The sequence below is a fragment of the Oncorhynchus nerka genome, linkage group LG22 (assembly GCF_034236695.1).
Source record: "Oncorhynchus nerka isolate Pitt River linkage group LG22, Oner_Uvic_2.0, whole genome shotgun sequence".
Lineage (NCBI taxonomy): Eukaryota > Metazoa > Chordata > Actinopteri > Salmoniformes > Salmonidae > Oncorhynchus > Oncorhynchus nerka.
The window spans coordinates 69473977-69488974 of NC_088417.1; the positions used below are offsets into that span (position 1 = coordinate 69473977).

The 14998-nt window shown below is 42.6% G+C and overlaps 1 protein-coding gene across 1 annotated transcript in view; it reads left to right on the forward strand.

The window, feature by feature from the left end:
• LOC115105565 (UV radiation resistance-associated gene protein-like) overlaps nucleotides 1–14998 on the forward strand; it is a 149293-nt gene that overhangs the window by 28879 nt on the left and 105416 nt on the right. The gene's annotated exons all lie outside the window — the stretch shown is intronic.

Below are 14998 nucleotides of genomic sequence, written 5' to 3' on the forward strand. Positions count from 1 at the left end.
TTTGAAGTCTTTACTATTATTCTACAATGTAGAAAATAGTATAAATAAAGAATCCCTGAATGAGTAGGTTTGCCCAAATTTTCAACTGGTACTGTTTGTATCAGGCATCGGAGCTTTTATGTAGTGCTATACGGGTGATAAACCTTTTTATTCAAGTGTTTGGCATGGAAAATACTGTAAAAATACTCTAAATAACCTATATAAACAGCTACTGCTGTTGTGCTCATGATAGATTTAGGTAGAAATTATGTTTGTCAGTACATATATAATAGGAGCATTGAAGCAGTGTGCAAGTGCTGTACACAGCATGTATCCCTGCTGTCCCCAGTTAGCTATATATTTTAGTGATACACATACAGTCACAAAGGATCAACAACAGTCGCAACAAATACTGTAACTTGCCTCACCCATTTTTTCTCTGCGTGAGAGCTGCTCAGTGCCTGGCTATGACCGGAATGGCTCTGATTCCCCTTTCCAAGAACACTTGATTGATGATGCAAATTTGTCAGCGAGCGATTCACTGTCGACTTGGCCCGGTTTGACGAGACCCCTAAGCCTAGGGAGTGTGAAAAACACAACATGGAATAGGGAACACGAGTTTGGATGGGCTGGCAGACGGAGGAGGCCTTACATAGAGTAAGATTTACTGAGAGGAGGGATGATATAGTGTACTGAGCCACTTCCAGTGTTTTCCGTAAGTACATGGAGTATGCAGCCAAATAGAAAAAATAGCCAGCCAGGGAGTTCTGGGCCTCCTCCACACACATACACTGAAAAAATGCAGAGCAAGCTCTCTTGGTGGCCTCTGGTGCATTCTAATGCCTTGATTCCATCTAAATGCAGCTAAATTATTTAATACTTTAATGACTTTACCTCCCAGATTGGTAATATTAGTTTTGGTATTGAATAGAAAGACATGACTTTACGATTAAAATTACTTCAAATGTATGAATTCCGTGTGCTAGTTGTTTTAGATAACGCCTAGGGCTGTTACAGTGACTGTATTACTGCCACACCGGCGGTCACGAGTCATAAAGGCAGTCAAATTACACATGACTGTTTAGTCACTGTAATTAGGCTTCTCCAAATTCTGATGCTGCTGCTGGTCATTAGTAGCATACCAAACTTGCTAACTGCCTGGTACCAGCACTCTATTGTCCCTCTAATTACTCTGACATCAATGCGAATGTAATCGAAAATCTTCTCAAACACTTCATGAGCTCATGTTGTGCAACATTTCTATAGGCTATGCAATTGCGCGAGAACAGAGTGATGGCCTCTATTAAAAAGAGGAAGCTCCCCTCTGCTTTCTATAGGCTAGGCCTACTATATTTACATCTAAACTTTCCAAATATTAAGCACATGGAGTATAGCGTACCTGGCTGGCATGAAAATGAACCATGGGAAAAGCGTCCTCTATTTGCTATTTAAGTACATAGATGACATGTATTTTTCCCCCCGGTCCATTTTAAATCAAAATAAATTGTATATGTAAAGACCAGATTAAATCAAGAATAGTGAAAGATTAGTGGAATCTGTGTGGGGGAGCTGGACAGGTAGGATTGGTAGGACAGTGAAGGTGAACAGGTGGTCACGGGTCAGGTGACAGAGGAATGGATGAGACTGAGGCAGGAATTGCTTTAACCATAAAGTGGTATATTTACTGAGTAGTCTGTGCTGTATAACAAAGGAAACATAATAAAGTGTATACAATCAAATTCATAATCACAAAGATCAAATCTTAACAATCATTCATTATTAACATAATTAGGGAATTCAGCAATCCAGTTCCTTACAAAGTCAATAGAGATCATCCTTGAGTCATTTAGGCTTGTAACTATTTATCATAATCATGAGAAGATTAATACAAACAGTGAACGGTTATTCAATCTATAATCCCCATTAGTTTGATATCAGAATCGATCAGTTCAGCAAACAATGATGTTTCATATTTCACCCTTTCAAGTGTCTTCATATGTACATGTAATTTCATTATGGCATAATTGGCCTGTGATGATCCGTATAGCTGTGATCATTAAACATTCACATTACACATTAGGTTTGAAGCGTGTGCTCCATGCCGCGCTCCGCGGTGATAACTATAAACAATAATTGATGGCCCACTCTCCCGATCGCAACAGATAGTTCAGCTGAAAGGTAACAGATTCGGTGGATTCATGGACGCACAAAACTTCTGGATTAGACTGAGTTACTGAGTTAAGGAAGAGAAAGCAGCGAGATCGGCCGACTGCGATTTCCTCCTTTTACAGCGTTGAGATCAGTCGGACATTTCCACCTGACCTAATTAAAGCGCCCCTGGCCCAGCTGAGAAAGTGGCCATGAATTAAAGAATTCTTCCACCAACTCCATGGCCCTTTTCTACAAATAGTCTGATGGGTGACAATATTAGCCTATCACTTGTGAATTATCACTTGTCACTCTGCAGCAGACATATATGGTGAGCAATATGTTTGGAACATCGAATGGCAATCGAATCGCAATACATATAGAATCGGAATACGTACAAGTATCGTGATATCGTGTATTGAGGTCCTTGGCAGTTCCCAGCTCTGCCTTCCAGTATGCAAATTAGGGAGCCAAATCAGGTTTGCGAACACCCATCACTAGGCTACACTGACGAGTCACTTTAGCGGTCTTTGACAAGTCTCGACATGGGCTTTGAATCGTAGGAAAATACAAACAAGATCTTTGGTCTACTTGTTCCGATGAGATACCATAGACATATACAGTGGGGCAAAAAAGTATTTAGTCAGCCACCAATTGCAAGTTCTCCCACTTAAAAATATGAGAGAGGCCTGTAATTTTCATCATAGGTACACTTCAACTATGACAGACAAAATGAGAAAAAAAAATCCAGAAAATAACATTGTAGGATTTTTAATGAATTTATTTGCATATTATGGTGGAAAATAAGTATTTGGTCACCTACAAACAAGCAAGATTTCTGGCTCTCACAGACCTGTAACTTCTTCTTTAAGAGGCTCCTCTGTCCTCCACTCGTTACATGTATTAATGGCACCTGTTTGAACTTGTTTATCAGTACAAAAGACACCTGTCCACAACCTAAAACAGTCACACTCCAAACTCCACTATGGCCAAGACCAAAGAGCTGTCAAAGGACACCAGAAACAAAATTGTAGACCTGCACCAGGCTGGGAAGACTGAATCTGCAATAGGTAAGCAGCTTGGTTTGAAGAAATCAACTGTGGGAGCAGTGGTTAGTATTTGTTAGTTGTGGATAGTAGTGTTTAGTAGTGGAAGACATGACATACAAGACCACTGATAATCTCCCTCGATCTGGGGCTCCACGCAAGATCTCACCCCGTGGGGTCAAAATGATCACAGGAACGGTGAGCAAAAATCCCAGAACCACACGGGGGGACCTAGTGAATGACCTGCAGAGAGCTGGGACCAAAGTAACAAAGCCTACCATCAGTAACACACTACGCCGCTAGCGACTCAAATCCTTCAGTGCCAGACGTGTCCCCCTGCTTAAGCCAGTACATGTCCAGGCCCGTCTGAAGTTTGCTAGAGAGCATTTGGATGATCCAGAAGAAGATTGGGAGAATGTCATATGGTCAGATGAAACCAAAATAGAACTTTTTGGTAAGAACTCAACTCGTCCTGTTTGGAGGACAAAGAATGCTGAGTTGCATCCAAAGAACACCTTTCCTACTGTGAAGCATGGGGGTGGAAACATCATGCTTTGGGTCTGTTTTTCTGCAAAGGGACCAGGACGACTGATCCGTGTAAAGGAAAGAATGAATGGGGCCATGTATCGTGAGATTTTGAGTGAAAACCTCCTTCCATCAGCAAGGGCATTGAAGATGAAACGTGGCTGGGTCTTTCAGCATGACAATGATCCCAAACACACCGCCTGGGCAACAAAGGAGTGGCTTCGTAAGAAGCATTTCAAGGTCCTGGAGTGGCCTAGCCAGTCTCCAGATCTCAACCCCATAGAAAATCTTTGGAGGTAGTTGAAAGTCTTGTGTTGCCCAGCAACAGCCCCAAAACATCACTGCTCTAGAGGAGATCTGCATGGAGGAATGGGCCAAAATACCAGCAACAGTGTGTGAAAACCTTGAAGACTTACAGAAAATGTTTGACCTCTGTCATTGCCAACAAAGGGTACATAACAAAGTATTGAGAAACTTTTGTTATTGACCAAATACTTATTTTCCACCATAATTTGCAAATCAATTCATTACAAATCCTAAAATGTGATTTTGTGGATTTTCTCATTTTGTCTGTCATAGTTTAAGTGTACCTATGATGAAAATTACAGGCCTCTCTCATCTTTTTAAGTGGGAGAACGTGCACAATTGGTGGCTGACTAAATACTTTTTTGCCCCACTGTAACTACGTTGTATGATTTATGAATATCAAAGGGATATAGGAGACTGACTTTATTCAGTCAGTTTGACATCTTTTATAAACTAGTCAACACTTGCTGTTCGGTCGTCAATAAAAGTAAATAGCCTATGCCCCCAACTCCGTGACTGTATAGGCCTATGAAACAAGCAAAAGAAAATATTATATGTGCCAAAAACAATAATTAAATGGTTTTCAACTCATCATTAGCACTTACATGGGACGTGTACATTTACTCACAGGAGATAATGAAGAAGCATCATGTTCTCCCTCTGTGAAATAAATTTGACTGCAGCCAACCACTGCGTACAAAAATAACACCGGTACCGAGAGGTGGGACAGACAGCAGACAGACAAACTAACAGTTTCCCTGCCATTGTTTGCTTTGTGACTGTCCTATCAATAGATCACTAGAAGATGCATATCTTTCGTTCTAGCGGGAGAAGGCTACACAGACATTTCTGACTAGCGAATTGAAACTTTTAAATGAAAAGAAGCCTAGTTAATTTATTAAGTGGAAAAAGTAGCCAGCTTACAATAAGTCCGTTATCGGCTATTTGGCCGGAGCTTATGGAAAACACTGCACTTCCTCTGAAGCGCTGGGCCTGGTGGAGCAGATGGAGTGGAAAGCCAAGGGAGAACAGTCTAGATGCACCATGGCCTGTGGGGCAATAGCTGCTCTGTTCCTTTCAAAATACCTTGAAATAACAGGCAAGGTGATCCCATCTCACCTCTGCTATTTCTGTCTATGGTGCCCATGGCACAGGCAATTTGACAGTCGAATGAAATTACACCGATATCTCTCAATTCTACCGAAAAGACGATCAAACTTGACTATCTAGAGGAAGTAAAAGTCGTAACAATCTCACTTTATCGAAACAATTATCTCAATCCCTCCCAAAAGTTTTGAAGATAGACAAATTCAGCCCTCTCAAGTTAAAAAATAAATCTAAACAAATCTGCCATACTGCCTCTCAAGACCCCGATGGAGGACTTAATCTCTACTTATGGAATCTCAATCCTTTCCCATTTTAAATGTTTGTGATATACAGTATTTACTTCATTCAATTAAACCATTTCTAGAAACTAACAGAATGCTCAGATCAATTAAATTCAACCTCAGTAGATGGACTAATATCCCAGTTGCTTTAACCGGACAATAAACTCAGAAAATAAAGGAACGTCCTCTTACTGCCAACTGCGTTTATTTTCAGCAAACTTAATGTGTAAATATTTGCATGAACATAAGATTTAACAACTGAGACATAAACTGAACAAGTTCCACAGACATGTGACTAACAAAAATGGAATAATGTGTCCCTGAACAAAGGGGGTGTCAAAATCAAAAGTAACAATCAGTATCTAGTGTGGCCAGCAGCTGCATTAAGTACTGCAGTGCAGCTCCCCCTCATAGACTGCGCCAGATTTGCCAGTTCTTGCTGTGAGATGTTACCCCACTCTTCCACCAAGGCACCTGCAAGTTCCTGGACATTTCTGGAGGGAATAGCCCTCACCCTCCAATCCAACAGGTCCCAGATGTGCTCAATGGGATTGAGATCCAGGCTCTTCGCTGGCCATGGCAGAACACTGACATTCCTGTCTTGCAGGAAATCACGCACAGAACAAGCAGTATGCTTGGTGGCGTTGTCATGCTGGAGGGTCATGTCAGGATGAGCCTGCAGGAAGGGTACCACATGAGGGAGGAGGAAGTCTTCCCTGTTACGCACAGCGTTGAGATTGTCTGATGATGCTGTTACACACCGCCCCAGACCATGACGGACCCTCCACCTCCAAATTGATCCCGCTCCAGAGTACAGGCCTCGGTGTAACGCTCATTCCTTCGACGATAAACGCGAATCTGACAGTCATCCTTGGTGAGACAAAGCCACGACTCGTCAGTGAAAGTACTTTTTGCCAGTCCTGTCTGGTCCAGCGACGGTGGGTTTGTGCCCATAGACTAAGTTGTTGCCGGTGATGTCTGGTGAGTACCTGCCTTACAACAGGCCTACAAGCCCTCCAGTCCAGCCTCTCGCAGACAGTCTGAGCACTGATGGAGGGATTGTGCATTCCTGGTGTAACTCGGGGAGTTGTTGTGTTGCCTTCCTGTACCTGTCCCACAGGTGTGATGTTCAGATGTACCGATCCTGTGCAGGTGTTGTTATTGTTACATGTGGTCTGCCACTGCGAGGACGATCAGCTGTTCGTCCTGTCTCCCTGTAGCGCTGTCTTAGGCGTCTCACAGTACGGACATTGCAATTTGTTGCCCTGTCCTCATGCCTCCTTGCAGCATGCCTAAGGCTCTTTCACACAGATGAGCAGGGACCCTGGGCATCTTTATTTTGGATTTTTTTTCAGAGTCTGTTGAAAGGCCTCTTTAGTGTCCTAAGGTTTCTTAACTGTGACCTTATTTGCCTACTGTCTGTAAGCTGTTAGTGTCTTAATGACCGTTCCACAGGTGCATGTTCATTAATTGTTTATAGTTCATTGAACAAGCATGGGAAACTATGTTTAAACCCTTTACAATGAAGATCTGTGAAGTTATATGGATTTCTATTAATTATTTTGAAAGACAGGGTACTGAAAAAGGGTTGTTTTCTTTTTTTTGCTGAGTTTATTTATTGTCAAAATGAATATTGCAACAGCTGAATTTCTGTAGTTCAATGCTTCTCTTGTCTCCCCCTTCTAGCTATTGGGATAAAATCCATAGTGCGGTTTCAAATATGGCAAGGACTATTCGTGCCAAACATTTCAATTGTATTTCCAGGCATTTGCATTTCGCCCTAAATTGGTTTAGACATGATTATTCTGCCCCTTTTCTTAGTATAGAGAGAAATATGGTGTCTCTTATTGCCTTGGAAGAGGTGGTCTTCACTGATACATCCCTTAGACATTATGAACTATGCTTTGGTCCTATTATTGTGCACACTATTTCTATTTGGTGCAAAATTGAAAAACAATGCAACTGGGAATCAAAATTACATGTCAATACTCCAATATTTCACAATAACTCCCTGCTATATTGAAGGCGTCCTTTTGCAACCCCCAATGGTCCAAGCTTTGAATCCGTACCCTTGCCGATATCATGGACAGTAGTGGTTTGACAAAATGCAAAGATTTGAAAAACAAATAAAACATACTCAAATCTTTTTTTTCTATAATTAGATCTTAGGAGTTCCTTGGGAAACCAAACTACCTAACCATCCCGAAAGGACTGATCTCTAAAATATATAAACAACTTTTGGAAAGCTTATATTCTGAGTTTGAACAACCCTTTAACTGGAACAGAATATGAACAAATATGACCTTGGCATCCCATAATCCAAATCATCAACTTAAATATTTTAAGTTTGTTCACAGACTGTATTAAACACTAATAAAATGTTTTACGATGAGATGGGCTCCAACTGTTCACTGTGTTCCCTAAATCAGGTTGGCTCATATCCTCCATATGATGTGGAAGTGGGCGCAATCTTAGTTGCTAGGGGGTGTGCAAAAGGGTGGTAAACATGGTTTCCAGGGGTGGGGGGTTTGGATGGAGACATGTTGGTTGGGGGAATGGGATGAGCATGGTATGATCATCGGTGCCAGGCGTGCCCATTCCAATATCTGAGAAACCTCCATCCTCCTGAGCTTTTCACGTATGACAGTGTCTAGGTTTTACCGAGAATAGAATGACAAACAAAAACATCCGGTCATCGGCACTCCTGTGGCCGAAAACAGCTAGTTGATGAGTGGTCGAAGGAGAACAAAATGAATCGTGCAAGCTAAGCTAACAGGTGAGCCACAAACAGGCAAATAATAGCACATTACAACAGTGGTGTGCAGAACGGCATCTTGGAACGCACAACTCGTTGGTCCTTGTCACCGATGGGCTATTGCTGCAGACGACCACACCGGTTCCACTCCTTTCAGCTAAAAACTGAAGCGGCTCCAGTTGACACTCAATCACCAACACTGGACAATTGAAGAGTGGAAAAACATGGGCTGATTCACCGAATTCCAGTTTCTGGATGTCCTTTGGGTGGTGGACCATTCTTGATACAAACTGTTGAGCGTAAAAGCAGTTCTTGACACACTGAAACCAGTGCGCCTGGCATCTACTACCATACCCCGTTCAATGGCAATTAAATAGTTGGCCTTGCCCATTCACCATCTGAATGGCACACATACACGATCCTTGTCTCAATTGTCTCAAGGTTTAAAAATCCATCTTTAACCTGTCTCCTCCCCTTCATCTACACTGATTTAACAGGTGACATCAATTAGGATCATATCTTTCATCTGGGTCAGTCTGTCATGGAAAGTGCAGGTGTTCCAAATGTTTGGTACACTCTGTGTATATTGGCTGATAAAATGTTGAATCTATCGCAATATGATTGTTTCACTCAACCAATAGGCTCTACACAAAGTTGTTGAACAGATGATCCACAGAATTCCACGCTCTTAACACATTGTCAGATGAATCTTTTTCCCCTCTATCAATGCCACGTTGTTCTTTCTCTGTATTCTCAGATTATTTATTTTACTGACCTCCCTCCCTCGTGTGAATGTTTGTGTCTGTTCAGTGTGTGAAAACGGAGGCAGTGTTCTACTGTGAAGGCTAGAGGGGTCTGCCCTGACCCAGTGTCTAGGGGAGGTGATAAGCCTTTCCTGTAGTTAGTGCCTTGCCTCATAGCAGTCGTGTGTGTTTCCTGCCGGCTCTCAGCCACAGGATATTGTTCTGGGCCAGATTAAGAGGACCCATTTAAACAGCTGGCCCACTCCAGGCCCAGAGAGCTGACCCCCCAGGGTCCCAACGCCACCATTCAGACTACAGAAAACAAACTGGCTACTAAACCCCAAATCACTGTGCATAATATGGACGTATCTATGCTATTTTGCTATCACACCTCAGGAGTATACTTGGGCGGTATCAAAACAAACCCAGTAGGTGCTGAGGGACTCCTGTTGTAAGATGTGGTCCTCTGGGCCATTCTTTTGCAGCTATTCACCCTAACATTCCCCTGTGCTCCAAACTTAGTGTGGAAATCTCTTTTTCTTCGCTATCCCTAAAATCATGCGTTAGACTACTATTTCATGTGTTCTATGAGTTAGTTACATTCTCACGTTTAGTATATTAGAGTTATATCAAGACATTATAGACATGTTTTTGTCTTTTTTTAATTTTCAAGGTGTTTCAAATGGGAGAAACTAAGAGTCTCACACGCCATGCCACTAGCCTGCATTCTTTGTTTTTTTCCAGCCACTAGGCCCATGAACACTCCTGGGTCTTGTTAATTAGTGAACACCGTAGCAAATTAATTAACAAAAATCACGCTTTTCTTATTAGACAATTTCATGTAGTTCCTCTCTAATTCGTTCTGTTTGGTGCCCATGTAGACTGAGTGTTCCTGCTCCTGGTTGTTTAGGCTATATCTCTTTCTTCCTTCCGGGGCCAACATCGCTCGCTGGCGGTCAGCGAACACCGCTGTCAGGGGAGTAGGCACGCTAGGCCCTAACTTTGATCCTAATTGATGTAACAGTGGTGGTAAAAGGCAAGTCTTCGTGCGGTAAGGATATTAGTTGTTTATTGTTGGGTTCATTACCCCCGGCAGCTTTATTGACCTAGAAGGACACTTTGGGTTTAGGCTGAGGTGAGGGGGGTTTCTCTGGTGGCAGGGGAGGAGGTGGGAACCTCTAGTCTGTAATCAAGTGGGATGGGCCTGGCCTCTCTCTGACCCTAGAAGACTAAAGTATCATTTCTCAGGGTTGCTCATGGGGTTTCCCAGCATGCATTTCTCTCTTAAGTTGCCATGTATTGTAAACCAAGCTTGTTGACTTACAACATCTTGGAGGAAGTCAGTAATGAGGCATCCATCCATCCATCCATCCATCCACAGAGAGCAGGCGCACCAAAATATTTTCTGCGGGGGGGACAATCTTATCTCCCCCTCCATGTACATAGGGGGACAATGGTGAAATTTGAGGTGAATAGCGACAGGGTAAAATGTGTTGACATTCTCTGCCCTGCTGTTGAGGTCCAGGTATGTGGCAGAATGGAAGGTGTTTATTTGGTTTTCCAACTATGTCACCCCTCTGCCTCTCTTCCCCCTTGCTTTATGTTGTTTGGCCGTTGTTGGGTACCTGTTACATATTTGTGTTATCTGTAAAACATACAATCTATTTTGGGGTTTTATTTTATTTCTAAGATACAAATTACTACGGGTGTGAATGTATTCTATTGGTTTCATTTGTAAGATCAAACAGTCAGAATTATTTTATGGTTGATTTAATCGATATGCTCCGATGAGTAGTTTTGAACTAATTAGTCCGTTCAGTAAAAGTACATGTCTGATCTAGTTGTTTCTCAACCAGCCTATGTTCCAGGCCTGTCTGTAAGGTGTTTGTGTCTTTCTGTGTGTATGACCTATATCTGTAGACCGAGGAAGTGGAAGCGGAGGTGGAGAGGGGCCAAAAACATAAACAAGGGCCCCAATCTCTTGTCACCTGATATAAGAGCATTTCAGAAATGAAACCGTATCGTATCACACAGCAAAAGAAAAGTGTTTTGTCAACCTCCTCCCCTCCTCCCTCTTATTATATTTTCTTAGATACCAACTGTACCTCGCTTCCTCGCGTTTTCTCTCTAACACAAAAGATCCACAAAATGTTTCCATGCCCCCGACGTCAAGCGGTCTCTCAAAACAAAAAGCACAGTGTCGGAACGATATGAGGGGGGGATGAAAAATGCATGATTACGAACAAAAACAGAGAACCGCTACAAGCCATTGTGGAAAAATGGAATCGACCCAGGCTTTAAGCTATCTCATCAACTGCTTTGTGATTGAGGAGAGCAAGACCCCAACCCCCAATGCTATATAAGGCAATGAAATGTGTTTTGTTTCAATGTGCCCCTACTCTATTCTCCAGAGGGACAGAGGATGGGATATTTCTTCTTCTTTCAATTCAATTTGAAAGGCTTTATCGGCATGGGAAACATGTTTAAATTGCCAAAGCAAATTAAATGGACAATAAACAAAAGTGAAATAAACAATAAAACTAACAGTAAACATTACACTCAAATGGTATATTATGGCAATGTACAGTGTTGTGAAAATGTGCAAATAGTTGAAGTACAACATGGAAAATAAAGAATCCGCTAATATGGGTTGCATTTACAATGGTGTTTGTACTTCACTGATTGCCCTTTGTCCTCTTTCTCTCTTTCTCTCTATATTTCTCTTTTCTTTTCTCTCTCTTTTCCCCTAGTTGTTTTCCTACCTTTATCTCTGTAAACCAGATGATACATCTGCCTTTGCTGTTGCTCGGCACTGATTGCGAGATTGGGTTTGCTGGCCTGTTGCTCTATGTATAAACCATGGTAAATATTTATTTGGAGATCATCAGTTGGGGAAATGAATCCATGAATGGGACAGGCCATCAGAGCCAGTGCTTTGGGGAGGCCACTCTGGAAGGAGTTACTACGTACTGGATGTGTATGAGGTTACAAAGTCAATGCCATTGTTGTATTTATTACAATGTTCATTGATTTTGCACCTCATAAATCCATCAACCCTTACTTCTTTCCTCCTTTATTCTGTGAGACGCAGCATCGCAAACAACAATTCTTTAAAGATGGCTTCCAAGCAGCTGTCTGTTTAGGGAGAGTTCAAAAATGTTGTTGTAATCAACATGCTTTTATCAGGCATTCACCCACCAACTGATTTAATGTTTAAAGCCAACAGATGTTATTATTGTCAGATGCCTATAGATCTTAAATCAAGGACTGAATGTCCTTTTGAAGCACATCTGAAATGCGTACTTATTTGAATTGTAACTCCAAGTAATCCCTAGTTGTCATTTTCACTGTTGTAGAAAAGGAAAGTTGTTTTATCGTTCAGTGGGTTTTCTGGAGGAGTTTGTGCCAGCCTGGTGGTTGTACTGCCCCAGTGAGGGCATAGTTGCATGGGATTTGTTCACCCCCCTCCCCCCTGTGGTCCAGGGGCCCTGGCCCTCCTAGCCTCAGACTGGTAGAGCTGATAAGGGTTTCAGACATGCGTGAAGGTCTGGGGAGATAACAGCACTCACCTAGGGGAAGTGGCCATATCAGATTCCTTCATCGCAATCACCTCGGACTGATAAAGCTGTCAAAATGGCTTTGCTCTGACGTTTCCTAGGACTATCTCCAACGGCTATCGTTGTCTTCCCAGGCAGGTTGAAATGGGAAGAAAAGTGAATGATTGTAGTCAAGATTGTTTCCCTCCCTCCGTTCTTAGTGTGAAATCATTAGAAGTTAGTGTCTGACCCCACTTACTGAAGATACAGGAGTGATGAATGTTGGTCTGGGCTCCGTCCTCCTACCACACACAGTAATATCCTGAGGTGTCTGAGGAACAGCGTTTTTAATGAAAAAACATGGAGGGGGCTGGAGGCACCCTAGATCTGTGGAAATATCTCAGAGCTGGATTAGTGGAAACCAATTTTATGGAGGGTCAGGCATAAAACCCAGTAAAAGAGGCAGTTCCAGGAAGGCTCTGAGGGACTGCATACCGAAGCAAAACCCCTTTTCTCAACAGTCCCGTAAAGTTACTCAAATTCCCCACTTCCACTTCTTCCATGACCACAGGCCACATTCTCACTCTGCCATAACCACGTTCCCCACTGCAACCACTATGAACTCAACCACAAGTGGTTGTTGCATCATGAGAGGCGAGTGTATATAGTCCATGGACTAATACCCAGAGCTGCTGCTCACACATGGACCACATTCAAGTGCAAGCAGTGGGAAAGAGCTGCACCAGAGTACCCCCCCCCTTCACCACCCCGACCCCAAAAGGCCCATGATGTATGTAGCCTAGATGACTTATTGGCAGACAACTAGCTGCCTTGTTCAGCATGGATAGAGGAATGGAGTTTTTAGCCTCACTGATTTAGCCAATTACCTCATTTAAGAAAATTGAGGAACGAAAGCAACGGATATGGGATACGTGAGTGAAAAGAGGGACGTTTATCCGAAAAGACTGGCTCCACGCCACCCTGCTTAATGTAACCTTTACTGAGAGAGAGAGAGAGAGAGAGAGAGGCATGTGTGGACCCAGGTGGTTGCAGTCACGTAGTGAAGAAAGATGTCCGTAGTCACAGAGACCAATTTTGTTAAATGTTTTTGATCAATTTAGAGATTGTGGTAAATTGGGAAAGACCAAAAAGGCTTATTTTCAGATTCGTGCTCCGAAGTGAGGTGTTGAGAATGCTCGAGAATTTCAAAGAAAGAAGCATAGTAGGAATTTTAGAAGAAAGTTGTGGTTGAATATTCCCATGATGTTATAAGTACTAGAGGAAGGGGAAACCACCAGCCCTCAGTATACCTGGACCCTGATGACAGTTTAAAAGGCCCCAGAAGTGGAGTATGAAAGATCGCAGAGTGTTTTGGCACCAGTACAGGATTATCCACAATACTGGGCCCTTAAAATAGTCTTTGTGGCTTACACCAAGTCCACTGATTCAGCCAAAAGCTGAAGAATTCTGCACTGGTTTTGGTGCATTGATTGACTGAAGACTATGCATATTGGTTTGGGGCGGGAATCTGCCTTAGCATTATCTAGGTTAAGTACTGCGATATTACTATTAAACACAGGCCAGGCAGCACGTTCTTAGATCATCCTCAGAGTTCACTAGTAGCGAACAATAGACAGAAGGAGGGATTGTAGGATGGAGATGTGAGGAACAGCCTGCTTCAGAAAGAGGTGGAATGATGTGACTGGAAGAATGGTGGGTTGGAAAGTTGGGGCAGGGGGGCTGAAAGATAACCACATCTCTCCACCGGGAGCCCCCAGACCAGATGGTAGAACCATTCATACTGTAGATGAGAGAGAGAATGGGTCAGACACTGCCACATCTAACGCTTACCTCCCATTGAGCGTGTCTGTAAATTAGACAAAACAAGGATGATCTCGAGTCTCTCTGACAATATTATTGCTAATGCCTGCCCTACTGCGTGTGAGGAGGACCCTCATATCTCAGCCTGGTGTGATGGTTGTCTGTTCCTATTAGATGTGTCCCTGGGGCAGCTCTGTTGTGGGGAGCATCTCAGTCTCCCTCTCTCCCTCCCTCCCCATGAGGCCTGGAGCTGTTGAAAGCATACTTGGAGAGTTAATCAAGTCTGTGATTGATAGCTGCAATAACGTTTAGGCTTGTCTTTTGGTATTGTTGTTATTGTTCCCTCTCCAGAGAGGACAATGAATGAATGACTTCAGTACCCAAAAGTTTTGGGAATGTCTTCCATGTTTGTGGTGAGGGTTTATTAAATGGCCCGTTGAGGTTTCTCTCAGTGGTCTGGATTTAGTATGTTTAGGTCCATAGGGCAACATTGAAGCCTTAAATTGTGGTTAGATATATTAGAAAATAAAAGTGATTAAAATACTGGTGGGTTATTTGTGGTTCTTGGGTATTTGAGAACCTGATATGTCCCCTGAATCTATAGGACTACATCTTAAGAGTTACTTTAATGAACTTTACTTTCAACGTTCTCAAATCCTGCTTTGTCCTTTGTTAATTTGGAACTTTCATTAACTTTTGAGACATTTGGAGACAACACAGCACAAAAATAGATGAAACCCCAGTAAATTAG